The sequence below is a fragment of the Hakea prostrata genome, chromosome 1 (genome assembly GCF_041222555.1).
Source record: "Hakea prostrata isolate BN-2017 chromosome 1, UWA_Hpros_2, whole genome shotgun sequence".
NCBI lineage: Eukaryota > Viridiplantae > Streptophyta > Magnoliopsida > Proteales > Proteaceae > Hakea > Hakea prostrata.
The window spans coordinates 69,369,886-69,395,816 of record NC_142600.1 but is presented as its reverse complement, the minus strand read 5'-3'; the positions used below and the strand labels follow the sequence as shown (position 1 = coordinate 69,395,816).

The window sequence follows — 25,931 nt, the reverse complement described above, 5'->3', positions numbered from 1 at the left end:
GGGAATAAAAAAAAAAGAAGAAAAAAGATTATGATTATATGTGATTTGGAAATACACATCTTAATTTGAGAACCGATAAGAATAGCCGGTTCATTGGACCAACCCTCAACCACCATTCAAAATAAAAACCTAATCGATTATCTTCCCATGACATCGCTGCCATCGTGATCACCTACCGGCCAATAAAGACCTCGAAGATGAACTTGAACCTGACTTGTTTTCCTTGGGAGGAAAAAATATCTTGAACCTGACTCAGCCTCAAACAAGAGACGTTACACGGAAGATCCAAAACGATTGATTGTGAAAGTGCTCTCCTACTCTCCCACATCTTTGTTTACACTTTATGATTCTCCATTTTCAGCTTATTGAACAAGGAAAGCTGTTAATTTTGAAGCTGTTGAAGAGGATACAACATTCCAGACGAGGAAACGAGAAACAACGCCCTACTTCACATTGCTTTCTCTCTTCAATTCTGAGAACCTTGCATGTTTCTTCAACATATAAATTTAAGCCCACAATGAAAAAATGGGTTGATTGTTTTAGGGCCTGTTTGGTTACATGAGTTTGGAGATTTCAAATATCTAGAGATTTCAAATCTATGGAGTTATAATTTATAAAATTAAATGTTTGGTTGTGGAATGAAATCTGTAAATTCATCTTAAAAAATTATTTGATCGATGTAATTTTTGTGAATGTGCAAATGTATAGCTTTTTTGAAATCTCTAGATTTCACCCCTTACCCATAAATCTGCAGATTCACGATTTTAGTGTAAAAAGGTGAATCTCTAGATTTCATGAATCTAGAGATTTTTACAACCAAACATGTATAATTCTCAGATTCATGAATCCAGAGATTTCATTTGAAATCTCTGGATTCATGTAACCAAACAGGCCCTTAGAGGTTGGGAATTAAAATGGAATCTAGCTGAAACAATGGCAACTGGGTACTTGGATTAGCATTGTAGCACAAAATAATTAATTTCTTCTATCTATCTTCTACGTGGATAATATTAATAATAATTAATTTCTTCTATCCAGCTTCTACTTGGAGGTGGTCATTACATGAGCCAAAAAATTTGCAAAAAGGCCTATATGGCTGTCAAGATTGATTTGGAGAAAACCTACGAAAGGCTAATATGTGACTTTATTGAGGAGTCTCTCAGATTTGTGGGTATTTCAGATGTGTTGGTTAGGACAATTATGCTTTGTGTTCTTCCAGATTTAGCATTTTATGGAACAGGGTGGCCACGGAGTACTTGTTGACTTCTAGGAGCATAAGGCAAGGGTATCCACTCTCCCCTTACATTGTTGTGCTTTGCATGGAGCGTCATACTCATTGTATTCAAGATGCCGTTGAAGGACGTGGATGTAAACCAATTCGTTTGGGCAAGAAGGAAATGGTGATCTCTCATCTCATGCTTACAGATGATGCATTTCTTTTTATAGAAACTTCTCTTAGTCAAATGAGGGTAATCCTTGATTGTCTTAACAACTTTTGTGTTTCCTCAAGAAGCAAGGCGAGTGTGGAGAAGGTTAGGATTTTTTCTCTAAGGGCATCCTTCTTGCATAGGCTAAGGAAATTCTTAATCTCAGTGGCTTCTCTGAATCTAAAGAAATAGGGCGCTATCTAGGAGTGCCAGTGATGGGTGGCAGAGGGAAGAAGGGAATGTATAAATTTATTATTTCGAAGTTAAGGAACGATTGGCCAGGTGGAAGGTGTCTTCTCTTTCTTTGGCAGGCAAAGTGACTCTTGCAAAGTCAATTGTTATGGCTCTTTCTTATTACAATATGCATAGTTGTATTATCCCAAAGAGAATTTTGAGCAAGGTGGAGAAGCTTGCCTGTGGGTTTGTGTGGGGGGATACTCTGGACAAGAACCCTATTCATCTTGTTAAATGAGAACGTTTATGTTGCCCTAAAGAAAATGGAGGTTTGGGGTTTAAGAATTTATCGTTAATGCATGATGCTTTCTTGATGAAACTTGCTTGGGTTTTCTTACACCAAGATTTTATGTGGGCAAAGGCTCTCAATTCTAGGTATTTTTCTTCATGCCGGCGCTCTCCTTTTGAGGTGGATGTAGCAGATTCTGTCCTATGGAAAAGGATTTGCTGAGTGCTTCCTAAAGTTATCAGAAATTGTAAGTTTATTATTGGTGATGGTTGTTCTACGCTTTTTTGGTGGATTCCTTAGGTTGAGCAAGAGTGGTGCCCTATCAACACTGTTGAGTAGGCGCCTCCAAAAAAGATTTTGCTTAATTCAATTAGTGATTTTGTGGATGACTTTGGCGAGTGGAAGTGGGGAGAAGTGGAGAACTTTCTTAACCAAGAAGCCACTAGTAGACTTGAGCATGTTTATCCGCCTAAGACTTGAGATTGGCGTATGAGGTTCTGTTTGCGGAATCTGCTCACCTCATTTAAATTTGGGCAACAAGTTTTGGGAGGCGATTTGGAAGTTATGAGTTCCTTCTTGAATTTGTTTCTTTGTTTGGTTGGTTGGTCTGAGGAGGATAATTACAAATGAGAGGAAGTTCAGCATGGGGTTGGTGGCTGATGAGATATGTGAATTGTCTACGGCCATGAGAGAGGACACTATTAATGCTCTTAGGGACTATTGTGCCATTAAAGGAGTGTGGAGTCGTACAGTAGATGTTTGCCACCATTCTTTTTTTTGGGTGCTCGTTTGAGGAGTGGGTTAAGGGTAATATCTATGACTAAAGGGGGGGATGGAGTAAGGCGTGGTCGGAGTCTTTTGCTTGCGCCCTATATTTGTTTTGGTTTTGGCACTACCAAGAATATTATGATCATGAGTTTTTGAGACCGATTGATGTGAAGGGTGCTATTGATGGTCTTTATGCCTCGGTGAGGGGAGGCTTGGGAGCCATGCTGTTTGCAGGTGCAATGAAATTGTTGGCAAAGGAGTGCAACCAAGTGGGAACACCCTTGTGAGCTCCCCTTCAAATGCATTGTGGATGCAATGTTTGAAAGGAAAGGAGGTGACTGGGTTGGAGGGGTTATCCAAGATAGTGAAGGGATATTTTTGGGAGGTTTTGTGAAGAGGATTCAAGCTAACTTGGTGGTGGAGGCCGAACTGTTAGTGATTTTGGAGAGTGTGCGTTTGGTGGAGAGCCTAGGCATTCGATATATGGTGGGGTTGTGTGGGGGCTCCCTGCCCAACAATCATTGGTGTTCTTTTTGGATCCCCATGAGGATTTGAGGGAGATCCTTTGTGCTAATCTTATGCCAAGGTCTATTTAGTTCTTTCTTGGGTGTGTGACACCGCTTTTGCAAAAAGCAATAATACTTGGCATCTTTTTCCATGCGTCTGCCGGGAGTCGAACCCGGGTCTATTGCTTGGAAGGCAATTATCCTAACCGTTGGACTACAAACGCTATTTTATTTTTAATTGCATTTGGTATCAAAGTTAAAATATCATTTAGTTCAATAACATCCCATGTCTCAATATTTGTTCTAGCTTCACTTTGATTGCTGTTAAAGAGAAATGATAATTTGCACTTTAAAACTACTGTAACAAAAAGGGCGTATAACAATGGAATTTTTCATAGTAAAAGGTAAAGAAACCCATAGAATAGCCTATAGCTACGGATTACCTGAGCTTTACTATCTGTCGCAAACGCAGTAGTTACACATAAAATACTGCATGTACAAGATTGTTCATAGTTATAGTTTTTTAGTTACAAGTGTTTCCGTAGCTTTATCTAAAGATGCAGATTGTTAGTTGCAGATGTCTTTGCATCTAACTTCTAGCTACATATATTGTAGAGACAAATGTTTATTTGGTTATATATCCTCTAACAACAGAAAATATAACTGTAGATGTTTTTGCAGTTAACTTCTAGCTACACATATTATAGCTACAATTCTACAAATATTTCCACGGCTATCCTATAACTGTAAAAAAAATATAGTTATGAATGTTTTTGTAGCTAAGCTATAACTACAAAAATTGTAGTTATGGACATTTTCGTGGCTAATTTATAATGACGGATATTTTTGTCGCTCAGCTATAACAACGATATTTTAATTGTAGATATTTCCACAACTAATATCTACAGATTTTTTGTAACAAATTTATAATTTTATAGCGATATATTTTTAAATACGAGTTTTTTTTTTCCTGCAAATATGTAATAATATATTATTTGCTTTAATAAATTTATGGGTAATTTTCATATGGACCTCCTGAGGTTTGGTCTATGTCATTTTTAGTCCAAAAAAATTGAGACTTTGCATATACCTCCCTTGTAACTATAGAAAAAGTCAATTTAAGGACAAATTATTGTTTCTATGACCAATTTGCCATTATTATTATTATTTTTAGGCAAATTACATTTGGACCCCTTGAGGTTTGGGTTATGTCATTTTAGTCCAAAAAAGCTTAGACTTTGCATTTGCCTCTCCTATACTATATAAAAAGTCAATTTAAGGATAAATTATCACTTTTATGACAATTTGCCCTTATTCTTTTTCTAATTAAATTTTTTACATATACATCCTACCTAACATGAAACTTGTGACTCTCTTTTTAGTCCAAAAATAACGTTTAAGCTAAAGGGTACTTGAGTGATTTTAATATATAAAGGTATTTTGGTCATATTTTAAAATTTATTTGAATTTTAAGACATTTTTATAATTTTTGAACTAAAAGGGGAGTCACGAGTTTCATGGTAGGTAGGATGTATATGTAAAAAATTTAATTAAAAAAAGAAGAAAGGCAAATTGGTCATAAAAGTGATAATTTGTCTTTAAATTGACATTTTCTATAGTATAGGGGAGACAAATGCAAAGTCTCAGTTTTTTTGGACTAAAAATGACATAAACCAAACTTCAAGGGGTCCAAATGAAATTTGCCTAAAAAAAAAGAATAAGGACAAATTGATTATGGAAACAATAATTTGTTTTTAAATTGAATTTTCCTATAGTACAAGAGAGGCATATGCAAAATCTCAATTTTTTTGGACTAAAAATGACATAGACCAAACCTCAGAGGTGCATATGAAAATTACCCTAAATTTATAGTTGCGTTTATTTATCTGCAAACTTTTTTTATTATATACCTTTCATGAATCCAAATAATCCACTCAATATATAACACATTTCAAATCAAACCGATAATTAATAATAACAACTCATTCAATACAATAAATTGTTTAAAATCCAAATGCAATAAGTACTTAAATGCTCACCCAAACCCTATTACCTAATACATCAATAATCTTGTCCTTAAAAACTTAACTCCAACAATTCATATTTTGCAATCATTCATTCCTCCCCAAATCCTCACCTACTCCCTAAGAAAAAGCAATCTACTCGGTATAAGGGAAATAAAAAAATTCATGATTTGATGGTATGAAACCCATAATTGGAGTCAATGCATTATCAACATAATTATATAATTTGACTATATATATTGAGAAATGATAAAATTTAGGGTAAATATCACTTACCTCCCCTCTTAGCTAGACAAATAGCACTTACACCCCCTCTTAGTTGGATAATATCACTTACCTCCCCTCTTACCTAGTAAATATATCAAACACCTCCCCTCTGTTAACTTTCTCGGTTAAATTTAACTTTTACCGTTAAATATTTTTCAAAAACTCCAAACTACCATTGGCTAAATTTTTTTATTTATTTTAAACCCTAAATTACCATAATCACTCTAGTAGTTAAAATACTAAATTACCCTCAATTAAAATAATTTTAAAAAAATCAAAACACCATAGTTAAAACCCAAATTATCTTTAATTATCAAATCCCAACATACCCTATTTAAAAAAAGAAGAAGAAATTATCAAACAATTAAAAAAAACCCAAAATAGTAGTACGTGTTTAATTTTATCAACATACCTTTTTTTTTTTTTCTTTTCTTAATTGCATTTTTAATTTTACTTGATAGTAGTACGTGTTTTTTAAGTGTTTGATAATTAAAAAAAAAAAAAAAGTATGTTGGGCTTTTAATAATTAAAGATAATTTGGGTTTTAACAATGGTGTTTTGGTTTTTAATAACTATTTTAATTGAAAGTAATTTAGTAGTTTAACTGTTAAGGTGATTACGGTAATTTAGGGTTTAAAATAAAAATATATTTTTAGCCAAGGGTAGTTTGGGATTTTAGAAAATATTTAACGGTAAAAGTTAAGTTTAACTGAGAAAATTAACAGAAGGGAGGTGTTTGATAAATTTGTTAGGTAAGAGATGAGGTAAGTGATATTACCCAACTAAGAAGGGGTGTAAGTGCTATTTGTCCAACTAAGAGGGGAGGTAAGTGATATTTATCCTAAAAGTTATCTCGTTTATCATAGCTTCATTAGATATTATGATCATTATAATTTAACTTGGATAATTTATACTTGTCAAGTTTATCATTCTGAATATTTTCTTTTAGATTTGAGGTTTGTTTAGACCAACTTACTTGCATCTCGACTACAATACTCTTTTTTCTTCTTTTTGCCAAAACATCAACTAAATACCTAGGAATGCACCTTTTATAACAAATTTAAATACATTTAAAACATAGTCTAAAATATCTTAGTTTTGTTACAATTTTGAATATCATAGTTTAAAATATCTTAAATTAATGTAATACATAATTATAGTTATACTTCTACAGTTAGAGGGAATATGTTTACTATAATTTTAAACGGTGGTTCTATTTCCATGAGTAAAAAGAAATTGTTACTACAATTTCGAATAATGCAATTATTATATAAACTATAATACTACAATTAAAAAATGCAATTTTATTTTAGTACTTAAAAAAGTCGATGTTGTTACACTTTTAATTCCACAATAATAAGTTCTGCTTACTATTACAGATTTTAGCTGTAGTTATGTTTCAGCAGTTAAAGTGTTTTTTTATTACTACGGTTTTGAGTATTATAGTTAAATATCTTAAATTATTGCAACACATAACCGTAGTTATATTTTTGTAGTTAGAGTGAATATATTACTACGGTTTTAGATTCCATGTAAAAAATATTTTCTATTACTAAAATTTTTTGTTACACTTTTTACAATCACATCTATACATGTATTTGTTACTGCAATTCTCATATACTGCAGCAATAACGATTTTATATTACAACACATGGAAAAATAATAGTTAAAAGAGACTTGTAGCTTCGGTTAAAAAAGTCGTAGCTAATTATCTGTAGCTATAAGGGATTTTTATTATAGCTCTGCTGCAGTTTAAAGTCTATTAGCTATAACTTTTGCTGGTACTGAATATTAAAAGCTTATCCTCGGTAATATTCATGTTGTGGAAGTTGTGATTACCATAAACACAACAGATAGAGTTCCTCTATCGTGGAGTCTATATGTATTTCATTATGTCATCTTGTTAACATTCTTTTGCTAGAGACCTGCTCTAGTTTGGTTTTGTAGTTGCAATAAGGATGTGTTTTGTTTTGGTTTATTACTTAGTCTAGATAGGAAATTGGCTTGTAGTATGATTTCTTCTTATAAATAACATCTGAGTTGGGGGAGGGAGCGAGTCCGGATCCTCACCCCGTCGGGGGACAGACTGCTCCCCGATGGCTTCCCAACCACACAAACACGTGGGCCCCATAGGTGAAAATTTGTAGTTTTTTTTATAATTTTTTTCAAAAAGTGTTTTTCACTTGTGGGCCCCACGTGTTTGTGTGGTTGGGAAGCCGTCGTGGGCCCCACGTGTTTGTGTGGTTGGGAAGCCGTCGTGGGCCCCACGTGTTTGTGTGGTGGGGAGTCGGGGCAAACTGTGCTCCCGACGGGATGAGGATCCGGGGGGGGGGGGAAGCAACATCAGTTGTTGATCTTTTTGGCAGCCTCACTTTCTCTTCTATATTTCCCTTATTCCCTCTTTTGATTATTGTTTTTTAATTATGAGATTTTAACATGTGACTGAGGATGGACATTCATGCAATATTAAAGTTGCTCCATTATGACTAGCTTTATTGTTCATGGCTTGAGTTCGGAAACAACCTCTGTGTAAAAGATGGCCTAGTAAAGGGCTGTATACATTATAACCCTTCTTAGACCTATAGCGATAGGAGCTTCAGCCACTAGGTACACTATTTTTATTGTCCAAACACATACAATAGTTCAGCCTTGTCCAATTAAATGGGATTGATTACATGAACCTTTGCCTCCAATCCAAGGTTTAAAGTATCCCACGATACCATATGATACTAGCCGATACGTATCCATGTTTGACACAACCGATATGATACATCTCAATACGTCTCTCTATTGAATTACACTAAAATACATTAGCTAGAGCGATACAATACTCGATACAGGACGATACGTCTCTTAAAATCACCTGACCAATCCGATACTCGATACCGATACTTTAAGCTCGGCTCCAATCAGCTTTATTCAAGTTCTCCAAGTTTGAGCCATGCTAGAAATCCAAGCATAATTGTTATGGGTTCTAATGACCATGTCAACGACCTAGAAGAAAGGTGAAATCAACAAAGTGAACAGAGGTATACCTTGATCACTTCAGGGCAGCTCTCCTAAAATTCTTGCTGGACACTGATTCTCTTTCTACAAGTCTACAGTGCTTTTGATACTTTGACTATTTTATTTATTTATTTATTTCTTTGTCTGAATTATTCTAATAGCTAAATCCTAGGCCACCTTATGCTAATATGACACGTGTGAAAAGAAAGAAATTGGAGCAGTGAAGAGAAAAGACAAAGGAACACAAAGTTGGGATCGGAATTCCCAAAACCCTGATCTCCATTGTTAATTATAAGATATTATATGTGCTATTACAATTAAAGACCGGCTTATGCTTTTGCATGGGCATATCACATATAAGGCTACCAATAGAAGTATGTGACAAACAACCTCAGGTTGTGACACTTACCTAATAGTAATATTAGTATTAAGGAAAATAATACTTAAAGAGTTTGTTTGGTTACTTGAGTCTAGAGATTTCAAATCTATGAAGTCATAATTCATAAAATTAACTGTTTGATTAACATGAACTTGTGAATTCATCTGGAAAAACTATTTCGTTGACATGATTTTTGTAAATGAGCAAATATTTAGAGCTTTTAAAGTAAGTATACCAATAAATTTACAGACTCACGTTTTTATTGTAAAAAGATGAATTCTAGATTTCATGAATCTAGAATTGGAGAAACTCATACAACACTTACTTATGCTGTGGCACATCTGGTTAGCTTTCAATAATGCTGTTTACTCTAGACCAGTGAGTAATCCATATCATATATGGAGATCTGCTTGATCAATAGCTGCAGAGCATTTAGCCCTTCATCAACATAGCAGATCAAGAAAAGAGTTCAAAAGCATCAAATGGAGAGCACCTCCTCTGCATTTCATTAAAATCAATGTTGATGGAGCTGCAATCAGCAAGGGTTCCAACAACTTCCAGGCTGGATTTGGTGGTATTGCTCGTGATCACTTGGGTCATACTCTCTTCAATTTTTACTGTAAAGGAGGAAACTCACAAGCCATTCAAATGGAAGCTACTGCAATTCGAGAAGGAATGGAGCTAACTATCTCCCTTAATCTAAAGAAAGTAATTATTGAAAATGAAGCTATTGTTAGCCTGATTAAAAACAAATCAGATGCTCTACCTTGGATGATCAGTCATTACATACATGATATCTTTAGTCTTTTCTCACTATTTGATGTTTTAATTGTAAATCATACACATAGAGAAGGCAACTTTGTAGCTGATAGATTAGCTTCTTATGCTGTTGCTTCTCAGGCTTCTTCTTTTTCTTTCTCTCCCCCCTTTTGTTCTTTGGCTTTTGCATTTTGATGTTATTGGTACTTTGTATCCCATGGGTTTTTCTTTTAAATGAATTCAGTTCTTTACCCAAAAAAAAAAAAAAAAAAAAAAAAGATCAGGAATTTTCACACCAAACCAAGAAGAAAAAAAAGATTTCATGAATCTAGAATTTTCACCCATACCAAATGGATGTAAATTTCACATTCATGAATCAAATATCTGTGTATTCATGTAACCAAACAGCCTATCACCTGTTATGATTTTCTAGAAAAAAAGTAAAACGAAAAAAAAGACATGCACCAGCCGGGAATCGAACCCGGGTCTGTACCGTGGCAGGGTACTATTCTACCACTAGACCACTGGTGCAGGGATGGTTGCACTTCGATTGATAAAGAATTTTTCGTATCAATTCTAGAGGCAACGGTTGGATAACTTACAGAGTTTCAAAACCCAAACTCACCAAATTTAGAGAGTTAATTCATTCATGATCTAGTAAACCTTTTTCCAATTTACAACAAAGCTTCTAGTGTTGAGAGTCCTTGGTCAGATTTTAACAATGGTTTCAGTAGTAATGGTCTTATGATAGAACTGGTGGTCACCATCCTTGCAAACCAGAAAAAAGGTAATTCTGATTTGAACCTCTTTAGTCAATAGCTTCATCCCACATATGGAGAAACAAATCTTACAAGTATGATTATTATATGGGGTGTCACTTTACCACAGAAGTAACATCACCCAGAAAAAAGAGAGAAACCAATGGCATATCTTGGTGGAACATGTGGGTGCATGAGATGAAATTACTAAGAGGCATCACAGTAGGTAACAATTTGAGCATGAGAAGGAAGTGCTACCTACGTGTTGTTGTAAAATCCTGCTCGACTGCTCGATCAAGTGTACCTGCAAGAACGTATTTGATCAGGTTGGTCGAGAAACGTCTCCGTCGATCAAGTCAGTTGAAGAAAACAAGTTGCAACCAGCCAATAGTTAGCTGGAGTGATTCTCTCAAAAAAAAGCTTACCTCCTCTTTGGCAAAAGTATGGATATTTATATTTGAAGTTACCTTGGAAATGTAGTGGTTGAGTTTGACTTGGACTCCACGATCAAATGTTATCCGTTAGAGGGAAGAAGTGTCTAGTGAAGGACATGGTTTATTGGGTTTGGTAGATTCGATGACGTAAAAAACTGATGTGGATTGTGGATCAAGTAAAATAGGTGATTGATTCCCATAACCACGACAAAGAAAATCAAATCTACCAAATAATGAAAATTTGTAAAGATTGCGCCGTTCCTTGTTGGCTGATTGAGCTAGGGATGACAATATGCCTGAATTTTGCTGACTGAATTGGATTCGAAAGATTATCCATTGAAAAATTTGATCCTCCCCCAACAACCCCTTGCATAGGTCAATCTTCTTAAGTGGTGCCTGAGTAGCCCGTTCATCACCCACCTTCCCTTGCCAGAGCAACTGCTAGAAAAGTCTCCCTATTCTGAGCAGCGCTCCTCTTCCCAATATCTGGACCTTCTCTCTCCTCTTCCATCATTTGCAAACAAAATACTGCTTATTATGTCAAAAAATTGAAGTCTTTGTGACTGCTGGATCCTCTACTTCTCATTATTCCAATCATTATCAACTTTTCAAAAGAAGCTTATGGTCGCTAATGTTCACGTTGTGAAAATCTTGATTATCGTAAACACAACAGATGGATTCCTTCTATTGTGGAGTCTATACTTGTATCATTATCTCGTCTTGTTCTTTTCCTAGTTTCTTCTTGTAGTATGGTTCTGTTGGTCTCCTTAGTCTGGATAGAAAGTGGCTTGTACTCAGATTTTTCCTGTAAGTAACATCTGAGAGGGGGATGCAACCATCATTTGTTGTTCTCTTTAGCAGCCTCACTTTCTCTCCTATATTCCCTTAATTCTCTCTTTTGATTTTTGTTTTTTCAGTTTTGATGTTTTAACAGTGTGAATAAGGATGGGCATTGGCGCAATGGTGAAGTTGCTTCATTCGACCAATATAACTGTTCATGGGTTTTAAGTTTTGAAACATTCTCTCGGTAAAAGTAAGGCTGAGTATGTTATGAGTTTATGACCCTCCATGAACCTTGCAGTGGCAGGAACTTCATGCATTGGGTATGACTTTTGTATTGTTAAACACATATTACAACTCAGCCTTGTCCAACTAAATGGGACAGGTTTACATGGATTGTTGCCTTTGGGTCTGCTTTATTCGAGGTCATACTGGATTCAAAGCATGAGCCATGCATAGAAATCCAAGCGTAGTTTTCATGGGTTCTGGAAACCAGGTCAGTGTCCTAGAAGAAAGGTGAAACCCACAAGGCGAACAATGCACTTGGTTACCTAGGTGCCACCTTGACAACAATGAATTGAACTTTTCAAACATCTTCACCATAATAAGCTAGTGATCAACTCCACGGCAGCTTTCCAGTAATTCTAGCTCTCTTTCTACTAGTCTACAGTGCGAAACTATTCTCATGGCTAACTCTTAGACCCATGTTATGCTAATATGTCTCTACTCCAAGCAGGAAAATGAAAAAAAAGCAGTTCTCATGCCCTTGTGCTTGTGAAGTTCTAATCGTAGAATATCAGGAATAAGAAATTAGTACCTGTACATGTGTGGAGGAGAAGATGAGAAGGGAAGTGAACAAGGAATACACAGTTGGGATCAGGATGCTAAAATTGTGTGTAATATAATTCAAAGAAAGCATGTCAAAAGGAAAACTTGTCATTGACATTGGGATGACAGATTTGAAAGTGTCCATCAGTTATTTCAATCATGATAATTGTTCACACAAACTCCAAGAAAAGATGAAGAAAGGCAAGGACGCAATGACGATACTAATTTAATATGATTCACACACTGATATGATGTGCTACATTCATGGGCAAAGCTGTAAGATGATCCATCATATGATGGAAGAAAATACAGCAGGGAGCTCTCAAGAACACCCAGAGGTTGCTTTTAAGAATTCTTCCCAGAAACCTAGCTCAATATTCTGGACAGTGCATAAAAGAAAGAGAGAGTTTTAAATTCAAAAACATATATAACAGATAAAAAGCAAGGGATGTTTGGGAAGGCCTGGGTATAATTGAAATGCATAGGATTAGACCTCAAAGTCATTTTGGAAGTAAAAGATGACTAGCATGCAGGATCAGAAACTCAGTAGTAGAATTCTTGATTGGCTCTTTATGTTTCTGTTTTTGAATGTTTATTTTCAATCCTTTTGGCTCTTTAACCTGTAAATACTACACCAACTCCTCACCCAAAAAAATACTACACCTATTTCTTTCTAGGCTAGATAGGGCAGCTGAACAGGCTATCACTGCAGTTGAATAGGCCAAAACCTGCCTTGGTTGGAACATCAGCTGTGATACCAGAGTCCGACCACACTACACTTATTTACACTTCCAATTGTTCTTGTTTTGAAACAGAAGACATGCTGTATTGCTGTGACCTGTTTTGATTCTCTGTGTAAAGAAGGAAACACATTTTGTAGAAGCACTTCTAAATTTTGAAACATTGCAATTTATCACCAACTCCACATCCTCAAAGATTCACTAAACCAAAATGGGAAAAAGAAAATACTATTTCAGAAAACTTCATTTTAACAGCTAGACAGACCATATTTTGCCAGGAATCTGCTTTTCTGTTTATGAAAGCGAATTAAGATATAATAAGCTGTTGCTGCAATATTTACTTGGTGTAGAGAAAAACAAAAAACAGAAGACATGCACCAGCCGGGAATCGAACCCGGGTCTGTACCGTGGCAGGGTACTATTCTACCACTAGACCACTGGTGCAGAGATGATGATACAGAAGCAAAGGCTATATATTTTGAGATCTTTCTCCCTTTTACCTTATTCTTTTAAGGTAAAAGATCAGTATGTATTTATGAAATCAACTCAGCCATAAGCATGATACATCCATAGAATCTAAATCCTGCTTCCATTTCAGCTTCAAATATAATGCTTTTATATGGTCATCTCTAAAGAAAAATACTTCTAAGACAGCAAGCATTTCCTGGGTTTCCTAAAAACAGAAATTTTTATACCAAAAAAATAATAAAAAAGAAATTTTTACTCACTGCGTCTGCCGGGAGTCGAACCCGGGTCTATTGCTTGGAAGGCAATTATCCTAACCGTTGGACTACAAACGCTGATATGGTTTTTTTGCTTTTTTAATTTATTTATAAATATCTGACTAAGTGATTCTGAACCTTCTACGTTCAGTTTCACACAGATTGAAATATTATCTGTTTCAAAAGCAACCCACGTCTCAATATTTATTCGAGCTTCACTTTGATTGCTGCTAAAAAGAAATGACAATTGACAAGTTGCCATTTAAAACTAATCAGCTCTATTACTTTCTAGTATAACAGCATTAATGGTCTTGATCAAAGAAGAAAACCCAGATAGTTACTTCCCTCTGTTGCACTTAAAAGTTTATTAACTATAGTTTTAATTTCTGCTGGTACTGAGTATTAAAAGCTTATCCTCACTAATGGAGTCTCTCTATGGTGGAGTCTATACTTATCTCATTATCTCATCTAGTTAACGTTCTTTTCCTGGAGACCTGCTCTAAGTTTGGTTTCGTAGTTGTAGTTGGGAGTCTAGGGAGGAAAGTGGCTTGTAGATCTCTTCCTATAAATAACATCTGAGAGGTTGAAGCAACCATCAGTTAATTGTTGATCTCTTTGATAGGCTCGCTTTCTCTCCTATAGTCTGTAAACGTTAATAAGTCGAGATCACAGAATGGAAGTAGGAACTTTTAGGCACGTTACAACATCGTTTTCCTTAAGACGTAATTCGCCCTCACATCAATGTGCTATGAGGTACTACGAACCGTCTCCCAGGATACAAAGAAGCCCAACTTTGAGTTGAATCTCTCAAGTTTTACTAAGCACTCGCAAAACTCAAGAACAGAGAAGACTTCGGGATTTTCGTATATTTGCTGTTAAGAAACTTATTGAGGCTATTTATAAGCACTGAGGTACCTCTACTGAAAAGTTCATGACTTTGTTCATAAGGGAGCACCTCTCTGTAGGGTTGCAAATGCCTGCGTTCAGATATGTGCCGTCGAATCGTTCGGCCACACAATCTGACGGTCCAGATTGAACCATCGAATAGACATTTATGGATTTACTTCCATCGCCCTAGATCTGCCGCCGCCTGTGTCTCTTCGCCTCCTTCCCTTCTCACTTTCTGATTCTTTGCTTCCATCTTCTCCCTGCTTCTCATCTCCTCTCTTTCCTGATTCTCCTTTCTTTTCCATTTGCTTCTCCTCTTCTCGATCTCTTCTCCTCCCTATTTCTCTCTCTTGCTTCCATCTTCTCCTTGCTCCTCTCCTCCTCTCTGGCCGAAAAAATAAAAATAAATTGAGATTGGCCGTTCAGGTTTCTGTCTATGGATGTTGATGATTTCTGACTTCTCTGGTCTCTCTAGCTTAGGGGGAAAGCCTTGAGGGCCACTGTTGAGGATCTCTCAAATTCTGTTTCATTCCCAATTATGGTCTCTTCTCCTTCCTCTTCTCTCCTCTTTCCCTCTCCCCTTTCTACATCTAGTTTAGTTTCTTCGTTGTGGGTTCTTATCTTTAATGGCTTCTCTGGCGTCGGGGGAAGGCGTGAGGGCCATTATAGCTGCTTTCTCCGAATCTTCTCTGATCCAGTTGTTTCTTTCTCCTTCTATTTCTCCTTCTCTTGCCCGCGCACCTTCATATTTCATGGTTTCAATTTGTTCGTTGAGGATTCCAGCCTTTGATTGTCTCGCTAGCTTTGGGGGAAGCCATGAGGGCCATCATTGTTGAACTCTCCAAATTTTTTCCAACCCTGATTTGTTCTCTTTGATCATTTTCTCTCTTGTGTTGTTCCTAGCCTTTTCTCCCTTTGTTTCTCCTTCTCTTCTCTTCTCCTTTTCGGGATTCACTTCAAGTATTCGAGAGTTTAGCCATTGATGGTCTTTCTGGCTTTGGGGCAAAACCATGAGAGCTATCAATTTGGAACTCTCTATTTATTTTGGAGTCTAATCTGTTCTTTGTTCTTTATCCCATTCTTGTGTCGCTACCTACCCTTGCAAATGTGATGCTGCTGCGTTGGTCCATGTGCAAAGTGTGGCTATGGATCTCTTGTGCATGTAACAAGTTTGCTATTATTTTGCCCTTAAATTCTTGCTTGGCTCATTGTCTCTTCGTTTGACCTTGGGCCTCTTTGCTTTAATTGTTGTTAGTTGCTTGGCTCAATGCCTCTTAGGTTGCTTGTTAGTTGAGGCATTTTCTTGCTATGTCTGGCTTATCGGTTGCTTGTTGTTTGTGCTATTGTAATTTTTCTCTTTGGTAATGAATTATTTAATCATCCAAAAAAAAAAAAAAAAAGCAAACACCAAGAAAACATGAAGAAAAGATGAGACTGATTTAATATGATTCACACACTAACATGATGTGCTACATCCATGGACAAAGCTTTAACATAATCCATCATGTGATGGAAGAAAATACAGCAGGGAGCTCTCAAGAACATCCAAAGCTTGCTTTAAGAATTCTTCCCACAAACCCTAATTCAATGCATTCCAGACAGTCCTTAAAGAATGAGTGAGAATTTTATATAACAGACAAAAAGCAAAGGTTGTTTGGGATGGGTATCAGGAAAGTTTGGCTATTACCAAAATGCAAAGGATTAGACCTCAAAGTCATTTTGGACCTACAAGATGACTAGCAGGACCAGAAACTCAGTAATAGGATTGCTGACTAGCTCCAAATTGATGGTAAAACTCAATGTTAGTGTTGTTGATTATTTACTTTCAACGCTTTTAGCTCTTTTAACCTTTAAATACTACACCTTCTACTTACCCAAGAAAAATCCTACACTTACTTCTTTCTAGGCTACCTAGGATAGTTGCAGGCTCTCACTGCAGTAGAATAGGCCAAAACCTGTCTTGGTTGGAAGATAAGCTGTGATACTAGAGTCTGCACTCGCGACACTACACTTATTTACACTTCCAGCTGTTCTTGTTTTGAAACAGAAGACATGTTGTGGGCCTTGTGACCTGTTTTGATTCTCTATCCAATAAACACATTTCGTAGAAACACTTTTGAATTTAAAACATATACACTTGCATTGCAACTCACTCACTAAATCCACATCCTCAAAGATCCATTAAACCAAAATGGGGAAAAAGTAAAAAACTATTTTGGAAGACTTCATTTTAAACAGCTACACAAACACCATATTTTGGCAGGACACTACTTTTCTGTTAATATCACTAGAAAATTGTTTATAAAAATTGAATAAGATACAAGCCCTATGCTCCTATATTTAGGAGGTGTAGAGAAAAACAAAACAACAACACATGCACCAGCCGGGAATCGAACCCGGGTCTGTACCGTGGCAGGGTACTATTCTACCACTAGACCACTGGTGCAGAGATGATGGTGCCTTGCTAGATAAATTTACCCATTTTAAGCCAATTGAGGAGGCAATCACCGACTAACTTTCAGTATTTCAGAACTCAAACCCACCAAATTTATAAAATTGCTTGGGTGCTGCGCAATAACTGTGCTGCGGACGCTTGAGATCGAGATCTCGACTGTCCGTTTTTTAAAAAGTGTTCACACTTAGTCGAGCTCCCAAATTTAGAGGGTTTATTCATTCATGTTACGGGAAATTTGTTTCTGTTCATTGCAAAGCTTCAAGTGTTGATAGCCCTTGGTCATATAAAATCTGAATTTTCAGGAGAATCAGTTCAAGCTCTGCCAGGTCCGAAAGTCAGAATTTTACAGTGGTTTTATGATAGAACTGGTGGATACCATCCATGCAAACCAGAAGGAAGGTCATTCATTCAGATTTCAACCTCTTTAGTCAATATCTTCTACTCACATATGAAAAACAAATCTTAGTTAGATGTGGGTGTCACTTTATCACAGAAGCACCATTATCTAGAAAAAGAAATGAGAAACCAATGGCATATCTGGGTGGAACATGTGGGTGCATGAGATGAAATTGGATTCACCGCATTCTGGATATTGCTCTCTGAAAGAAAACAGGACATGAGGACACTAAGTGACATCACAGTAGGTAACAATTTGAACACGAGCATGTATTATTCTCTCAGGAAGTTAACAAAATTTCATGTAAAACTATAACTCCCTTAACTTCCATGTAAGAAGCTTATACATTTTCTCCTAGATCATATGATAACCTACAGTCAATTATAATCATAAAAATAATTAATGCAACAAGAAAGGGCGAGGCCTAGACGCTAAAAACAATGATTTGCATCAACTGAAACCCAAACAGTTTTGTCTTTTTCTTGCAAATATATACGGGGCCAGCTACTTTACTTATAATATGATTAGGGTTGCATCACATATATATTTCCTAGAAATTAAGTGAGAACTACTTCGAGATCTTTCACCCTTCAAAACACATTTTTTATACCAAAAAAATAATAAGAAGGACGTTTTTATTCACTGCGTCTGCCGGGAGTCGAACCCGGGTCTATTGCTTGGAAGGCAATTATCCTAACCGTTGGACTACAAACGCTGATATGTTTTCTTCTTTTTGAATTTATTTTATAAATAATTAACTATGTGATTCTAAACTTTCTACGTACAGTTTCACACAGATTGAAATATCATCTGTTTCAAAAGCAACCCACGTCTCAATATTTATTCGAGCTTCACTTTGATTGCTGCTAAAAAGAAATGACAATTGACAAGTTGCCATTTAAAACTAATCAGCTCTATTACTTTCTAGTATAACAGCATTAATGGTCTTGATCAAAGAAGAAAACCCAGATAGTTACTTCCCTCTGTTGCAGTTAAAAGTTTATTAACTATAGTTTTAATTTCTGCTGGTACTGAGTATTAAAAGCTTATCCTCACTAATGGAGTCTCTCTATGGTGGAGTCTATACTCATCTCATTATCTCATCTAGTTAACGTTCTTTTTTCCTGGAGACCTGCTCTAAGTTTGGTTTCGTAGTTGTAGTTGGGAGTCTAGGGAGGAATGTGGCTTGTAATCAGATCTCTTCCTATAAATAACATCTGAGAGGTGGAAGCAACCATCATTAATTGTTGATCTCTTCGACAGAGTCGCTTTCTCTCCTATAGTCTCTTACTCTCTCTGTCCATTTTTGTTTTTTCAGTTCTTATATTTTGACATGTGATTGAGGATGGACACTGGTGTAATGGTAAAGTTTCTCAATCATGACCAACTCAACTGTTCATGGGTTTGAGTTTGAGAGTAGCCTCTCTGTAAAAACAACTGTAAGACTGCAAACATTATGACCATCCTTAGACCCTGCAGTGGTAGGAGCTCCATGCGCTGGGTACAACCTTTTTTTTTTTTTAAATTTTTTTTAATTTAATTTTTTTATGGTTAAACACATACAACAACTCAGTCTTGTCCAACTAGATGGGATTCAAAGCCTGAGACATGCAAGAAATCCAAGCATAGTTGTCATGGCATCTAGTGACCAGGTCAGTGACCTAGAAGAAAGCTGAAACCAAGAAGGAGAACGAGGCACCTGGATATGTAGGTAACACCTTGACAACAATGAGTTGAACTTTTCAAACATCTTCACTAGAACAGTCTAGTGATCAACTCCGGGGCAGCTCTCCTATAATTCTTGCTGGACAGTGATTCTCTTTCTACAAGTCTACAGTGCTTTTGATACTTTGACTAGTCCATCTTTTATATATATTTCTTGTCTGAAACTATTCTCATAGCTAAATCCTAAATCCATCTTAAGTTAATGTGTCACTACTCCATTCATAGACCATGATACCCTTGGGCACCTGGTCTGTTGTATTTCAATTGCAAGGATAACTGAATCCACTTTTTTTCTGCTCATACTTGTCCTGTTGTAAGCACATTTTCTACTCCTCCAATAGAAGTTGCTTTTAATTACCAAAAAGAATCAAGCAGGAAAATGAGGGGAAAAGCAGTTCTCATGCCCATGAGAATATGAAACAACAGAAAGCTCTGCTGTGGTTGTGAGGTTCTAATTGTACAATATCAGTAATAAGAAATCAGTACCTGTGCATGTGTGGAGAAGAAGATGAGAAGAGAACAGGGGAACACAGTTGTGATCAGAATACCCAAAACTGTGATTCCTATTCTTAAATCATTAGATATTATATTAAAGGCAGGCTTATGCATATGCATGATTACAAATAAGCCTACCAATTAGAAGTGTGACTAAAACACCCTTAGCCTGTGACATCTGTCTAACAGTAATATTAGTGATGATGAAAAGAATACTCAAAATTCTGTGGGGTAATACAATTCAAAGAAAGCATGTAAAAGGAAAACTAGTCATTGACATTGTGATGACAAATTTTAAATGCAATCCAACGATTAGTTCAATCATGATAATTATTAAAGCAAACACGAAGAAAACATGAAGAATAGAAAACGAAGCAATGACGACATTGATTTAATATGATTCACACACCGAAATGATGTGCTACATCCATGGGAAAAGCTGTATGATAACCCATCATGTGATGGAAGAAAATACAGCAGGGAGCTCTCAAGAACACCCAGAGGTTGCTTTAAAAATTCTTCCCAGAAATCCTAACTCAATCCATTCTAGATGGTGCATAAAAGAAAGAAGCAGAATTTGAATTAAAAAAAAAAAATTATATAACAGAGAAAAAGCAAGGGGTGTTGGGAAGGTTTGGCTATAATTGAAAGGCAAAGGATAAGACCTGAAAGTTTTGGAAGTACAAGATGACTAGAAGGACCAGAAACTCAGTAGTAGGTTTGCTGATTGGTTCCAAGTTGATGGCAGAAACTCAATACTTTTGTTGTTGAATATTTACTTTCAATCCGTTTAGCCTAGTAACTTGTAAATACTACACTTACTACAGACCCTAAAAAAAATGCTACTCCACATCCTCAAAGATCCATAAAACCAAAATGGGAAAAAGAAAAAACTATTTCAGAAGACTTCATTTTAGACTGCTAGACAAACACTATATATCGGCAGGACACTGCTGTTCTGTTTATACAACTATTCAGAAGCCCTATACTGCTATATTTACTTGGCAGGGTACTATTCTACCGCTAGACCACTGGTGCAGGGACGGTGGCACTTAGCTTGATAAATTTAGCCATCTTGGACTCAATTCTAGAGGCAACGGTTAGATAACTTCCAGTGCTTCAGAACCCAAACCCTCCAAATTAGAGGGTTCATTCATCCATGTTTTAGGAAACCTGTTTCCTATTTACAGCAAAGCTTCTAGTGTTGATAGTCCTTGGTCATATAAAATCTGAATTGTTGAGAGGATCAGTTCCAGCTCTGCCAGGTTCTAAATTCAGATTTTAACAATAGTTTCAGTTGTAATGGTCTTATGATAGAACTGGTGGATACCATCCATTCAAACCACAAAGAAGGTCACTCAGATTTCAACCTCTTAAGTCAATAGCTTCTTCCCACAAATGGAGAAAGAAATCTTAGGAGCAAGATTGTTAGATGGGGTGTCACCGTGTCACTATCACAGAAGCAACATTACCCAGAAAAAAGAGAGAAACCAATGGCATATTTGGGTGGAACATGGGGGTACATGAGATGAAGTTGGGCTCACCTCATTCAGGGTATTGCTCTCCGAAAGAAAACAGGGCATGGGGACACTAAGAGGCATCACAGTTGTAACAATTTGAACATGAGCCGAAGTGCTACATGTGTATTATATTCTCTCAGGAAAGTGATGCAACAGAATTTCATGTAAAACCAAAACTCCCATTTAAAAAGCTTGCACATTTTCTCTTGGATCATTCGTTAACGTACAATCAATAATCATAACAGTAATTAAAACAACAAGAAAAGGTGTGACACAGAGGCTAAAAGCAATGATTTGTATCAACTAATACCCAAAGAGTTTTGTCCTTTTTGCAAATATATGCAGGGCCTCCAATTTTACTTACAATAGGTTTAGTGTTGCATCATATACATATATCTAGGAAATATCTATGTGATGCTTTCATTAAAATAAATATATATATTCACACACTAGAGTAGACGGTCTTTTGGGGCGTTCGCGGGAGTCAAACCCAGGTCTATTGCTTGGAAGGCAATTATCCTAACTGTTGGACTACAAACGCTGTCATGCTTGTTCAAGCTTTTGTAGTTCTTTTGGTTAACAAAATCAACCAAGTGAATCTAAACTTTCCACATCTAGTTTCACACACATTGAAATCTCATCAGGTTCAAAAGCGTTCCATGTCTCAATATTTATTCGAGCTTCACTTTGATTACTGTTAAAAAGAAATGACAGGTTGCCATTTAAAACTAGTCAGCTCTGTTACTTTCTAGTATAACTGCATTTGGTTTTTAAGAAAAAATCTAGATGGTTACTTCCCTCTGCTGCAGTTAAAAGTTTATTAGCTATAGTTTCTGCTGGTATTGAGTAGTAAAAGCTTATCCTCACTACTTTTCATGTTGTAAACACAATAGATGGAGTCCCTCATGTTGAGTACTTAAAGCATATCCTCACTACTTATCATCTCATCTCATTCTTCTCCTAGTTTCCTGCTCTAGTTCGGTTTCACAGTTGTAATAGGGTTCTACTGTTTTGGTTTATTCCTTAGTCTGGATAGGAAAATGGTTTGTACTCAAGACTTCTTCCTATAAATAACATCTGAGAGGGGGAACCATCAGTTGTTGATCTCTTTGGCAGCTTCACTTCCTATTCTATATTCCCTAATTCTTTCTTTTGTTGGCTTTCCGTTTTTCAGTTATGATACTATAACACGTGATTGAGGACGGGAATTGGTGCAATGGTAAAGTTGCTTCATTATGACGATCTTAACTTATCAAGAGTTTGAGTTTGGAAACAACTTCTCTCTAAAAGCAGGAGTAAGGCTGCATAAGTGTCACGAAGTCCATGGTGATATCCTACCAGTTGGCTACTGGCAATGGCTGTAGGCCACATTAAGGTTGTCTGATGGCCTTGGCTCTACCTAGACTCTGCAGTGGCAGGAGCTTCATGCATTGGGTACACATCTTTTATTATTAAACACATACAACAAAGCCTTGCCCAACTAAATGGGATTGGTTACATGGATGCCAGCCCTCCAATCTGCTTTATCCAAGGTCATACTGAATTCGAAGCCTGAGCCATGCATAGAAATCCAGGCATAGTTGCCATGGCGTCTAAGGCCAGGTCAGTGACCTAGAAGAAAGGTGAATTTGACAAAGTGAACAAAGGAACCCTGATACCTTGGTGCCACCTTGACAGCAATGAATTGAACTTTTCAAACATCTTCACTATAACAGGCTAGTGATCAATTCCAGTGCAGCTCTCCTATAATTCTAGCTGTACACTGATTCTTTTATACAAGTCTACAGTGCTTTTGATACTTTTAACTAGTCCATTCTTTTATATATATTTCTTATCTGAAACTATTCTCATAGCTAAATCCTAGGCCCATCTCATGCTAATATGTCACATTTGTGGAGGAGAAGAAGAAGAAGAGAATAGACAGAGGAACATACTGTTAGGATCAGAATTCCCCAAACTCTAATCCCTATTCTTAATTATAAGATATTATGTGTGCTATTACAATTAAAGGCAGGCTTATGCATATGCATGATTACACATAAGCCTACCAATTAGAAATATGTGACTGAAAGAACCCTAGCTTGTGACACCTGGCTAACAGTAATATTAGCAATGACAAAAAGAATACTTAAAATTGTGTGGGGCCGGTAATATAATCAAAGAAAGCATGTCAAAAGGAAAACTTGTCATTGACATTTTGATGACAAATTTGAAATGCAATCCATCAATTATTTCAATCATGATAGTTGTTAAAGCAAACACCAAGCCCTTTCTTCTACTTCCCCTGTTCTCCTGCTCTGTTCCTGAGCTCTGTTCGGCTGCTTGCATATTGTTTGCGAAACTTTCAAAAGTCCGTCTGCTTGCATATTGTTTGTGAAACTTTCAAAAGTCTGCCTGCTCAGACCGCCTGCTCCGACCGTGTTCTGTTGTGGAGAGCCTGTCCTGCCGTGAACTTCTAAAGCTTATTGCCTTAGGGTTTTGTAGCGGCTGCTAAGGCTTAAGTCGGTGGTCCTCCGTCTCTGCATCTCTCTCCCCTCCTCCTTTTCTCTTCTGTAATAGTGTTGGGTGCTCTCCGCCTCCTTCCCTTCTCACTCTCTGATTCTTTGCTTCCATCTTCTCCCTGCTTCTCATCTCCTCTCTTTCCTGATTCTCCTTTCTTTTCCCTCTGCTTCTTCGATCTCTTTTCCTCCCTATTTCTCTCTCTTGCTTCCATCTTCTCCCTGCTCCTCTCCTTCTTTCTGGCTGGAAAAAAAAAATTTGAGATTGGCCGTTCAAGGTTGTCTATGGATGCTGATGATTTCTGTCTTCTGTGGTCTGTCTAGCTTAGGGGGAAAGCCTTGAGGGCCACTGTTGAGGATCTCTCAAGTTCTATTTCATTCCCAATTATGGTCTCTTCTCCTTCCTCTTCTCTCCTCTTTCCCTCTCCCCTTTCTACTTTTGGTTTCAGTTTCTTCGTCGTGGGTTCTTGTCTTTAATGGCTTCTCTCGCGTCGGGGGAAGCCGTGAGGGCCATTATAGCTGCTTTTTCTGAATCTTCTTTGATCCAGTTGTTTCTTTCTCCTTCTCTTGCCCGCGCACCTTCCTATTTCATGGTTTCAATCTGTTCGTTGAGGATTCCAGCTTTTGATTGTCTCGCCAGCTTTGGGGGAAGCCACGAGGGCCATCATTGTTGAACTCTCCAAATTTTTTCCAACCCTGATTTGTTCTCTTCATTTTCTCTCATTTTCTCTCTTGTGTTGTTCCCAGCCCTTTCTCCCTTTGTTTCTCCTTCTCTTCCCTTCTTGTTTCTAGGATTCGCTTCAAGTATTCGAGAGTTTAGCCATTGATGGTCTTTCTGGATTTGGGGCAAAACCATGAGAGCTATCAATTTTGAACTCTCTATTTATTTTGGAGTCTAATCTGTTCTTTGTTCTTTATCCCATTCTTATGTTGCTACCTACCCTTGCAAATGCGATGCTGCTGCGTTGGTCCATGTGCAAAGTATGGCTATGGATCTCTTGTGCTATGTAACAAGTTTGTTATTATTTTGCCCTTAAATTCTTGCTTGGCTCATTGTCTCTTCGTTTGACCTTGGGCCTCTTTGCCTTAATTGTTGCTAGTTGCTTGGCTCAATGCCTCTTAGGTTGCTTGTTAGTTAAGGCATTTTCTTACTATGTCTGGCTTATCGGTTGCTTGTTGTTTGTGCTATTGTGATTTTTCTCTTTGGTAATGAATTATTTAATCATCCAAAAAAAAAAAAAAAAAAAAAAGCAAACACCAAGAAAACATGAAGAAAAGATGAGACTGATTTAATATGATTCACACACTGACATGATGTGCTACATCCATGGACAGAGCTTTAACATAATCCATCATGTGATGGAAGAAAATACAGCAGAGAGCTCTCAAGAACACCCAAAGCTTGCTTTAAGAATTCTTCCCACAAACCCTAATTCAATGCATTCCAGACAGTCCTTAAAGAAAGAGTGAGAATTTTATATAACAGACAAAAAGCAAAGGTTGTTTGGGATGGGTATCAGGAAGGTTTGGCTATTACCAAAATGTAAAGGATTAGACCTCAAAGTCATATTGCACCTACAAGATGACTAGCAGGACCAGAAACTCAGTAGTAGGATTGCTGACTGGCTCCAAATTGATGGTAAAACTCAATGTTAGTGTTGTTGATTATTTACTTTCAACGCTTTTAGCTCTTTTAACCTTTAAATACTACACCTTCTACTTACCCAAGAAAAATCCTACACTTACTTCTTTCTAGGCTACCTAGAACAGTTGCACAGGCTCTCACTGCAGTAGAATAGGCCAAAACCTGTCTTGGTTGGAAGATAAGCTGTGATACTAGAGTCTGCACTCGCGACAACAACAACAACAACAACAACAACAACAACAATAAGCCTTTTCCCAACTAAATGGGGTTGGCTACATGGATTTTTGCCCTCCAATCGGTTCTGTTCAAGGCCATGCTAGATACAAGGCCTAAGCTATACATATCCTTTCTCACCACTTCTCCTAAGGTTATCTTAGGTCTACCCCTAGCTCTTCTAGTTCCTTCAATATGGATTATATCACTTCTCCGAACAGGAGCATTTATAGG

General features: G+C 36.9%; 6 non-coding genes across 6 annotated transcripts; all 6 read right to left on the bottom strand.

Moving 5' to 3' along the window:
- Window positions 1–3,316: 3,316 nt before the first annotated feature.
- Window positions 3,317–3,388, bottom strand: TRNAG-UCC (transfer RNA glycine (anticodon UCC)). Its single transcript has one exon. It is a non-coding gene; the product is annotated as a tRNA-Gly (tRNA).
- Window positions 3,389–10,059: 6,671 nt separating this feature from the next.
- On the bottom strand, window positions 10,060–10,130 carry TRNAG-GCC (transfer RNA glycine (anticodon GCC)). Its single transcript has one exon. It is a non-coding gene; the product is annotated as a tRNA-Gly (tRNA).
- Window positions 10,131–13,512: 3,382 nt separating this feature from the next.
- TRNAG-GCC (transfer RNA glycine (anticodon GCC)) lies at window positions 13,513–13,583 on the bottom strand. Its single transcript has one exon. It is a non-coding gene; the product is annotated as a tRNA-Gly (tRNA).
- A 284-nt stretch (window positions 13,584–13,867) lies between these two features.
- TRNAG-UCC (transfer RNA glycine (anticodon UCC)) lies at window positions 13,868–13,939 on the bottom strand. The gene has a single exon. It is a non-coding gene; the product is annotated as a tRNA-Gly (tRNA).
- A 3,185-nt stretch (window positions 13,940–17,124) lies between these two features.
- On the bottom strand, window positions 17,125–17,195 carry TRNAG-GCC (transfer RNA glycine (anticodon GCC)). The gene has a single exon. It is a non-coding gene; the product is annotated as a tRNA-Gly (tRNA).
- Window positions 17,196–18,244: 1,049 nt separating this feature from the next.
- Window positions 18,245–18,316, bottom strand: TRNAG-UCC (transfer RNA glycine (anticodon UCC)). Its single transcript has one exon. It is a non-coding gene; the product is annotated as a tRNA-Gly (tRNA).
- Between the last annotated feature and the right edge of the window lie 7,615 nt (window positions 18,317–25,931).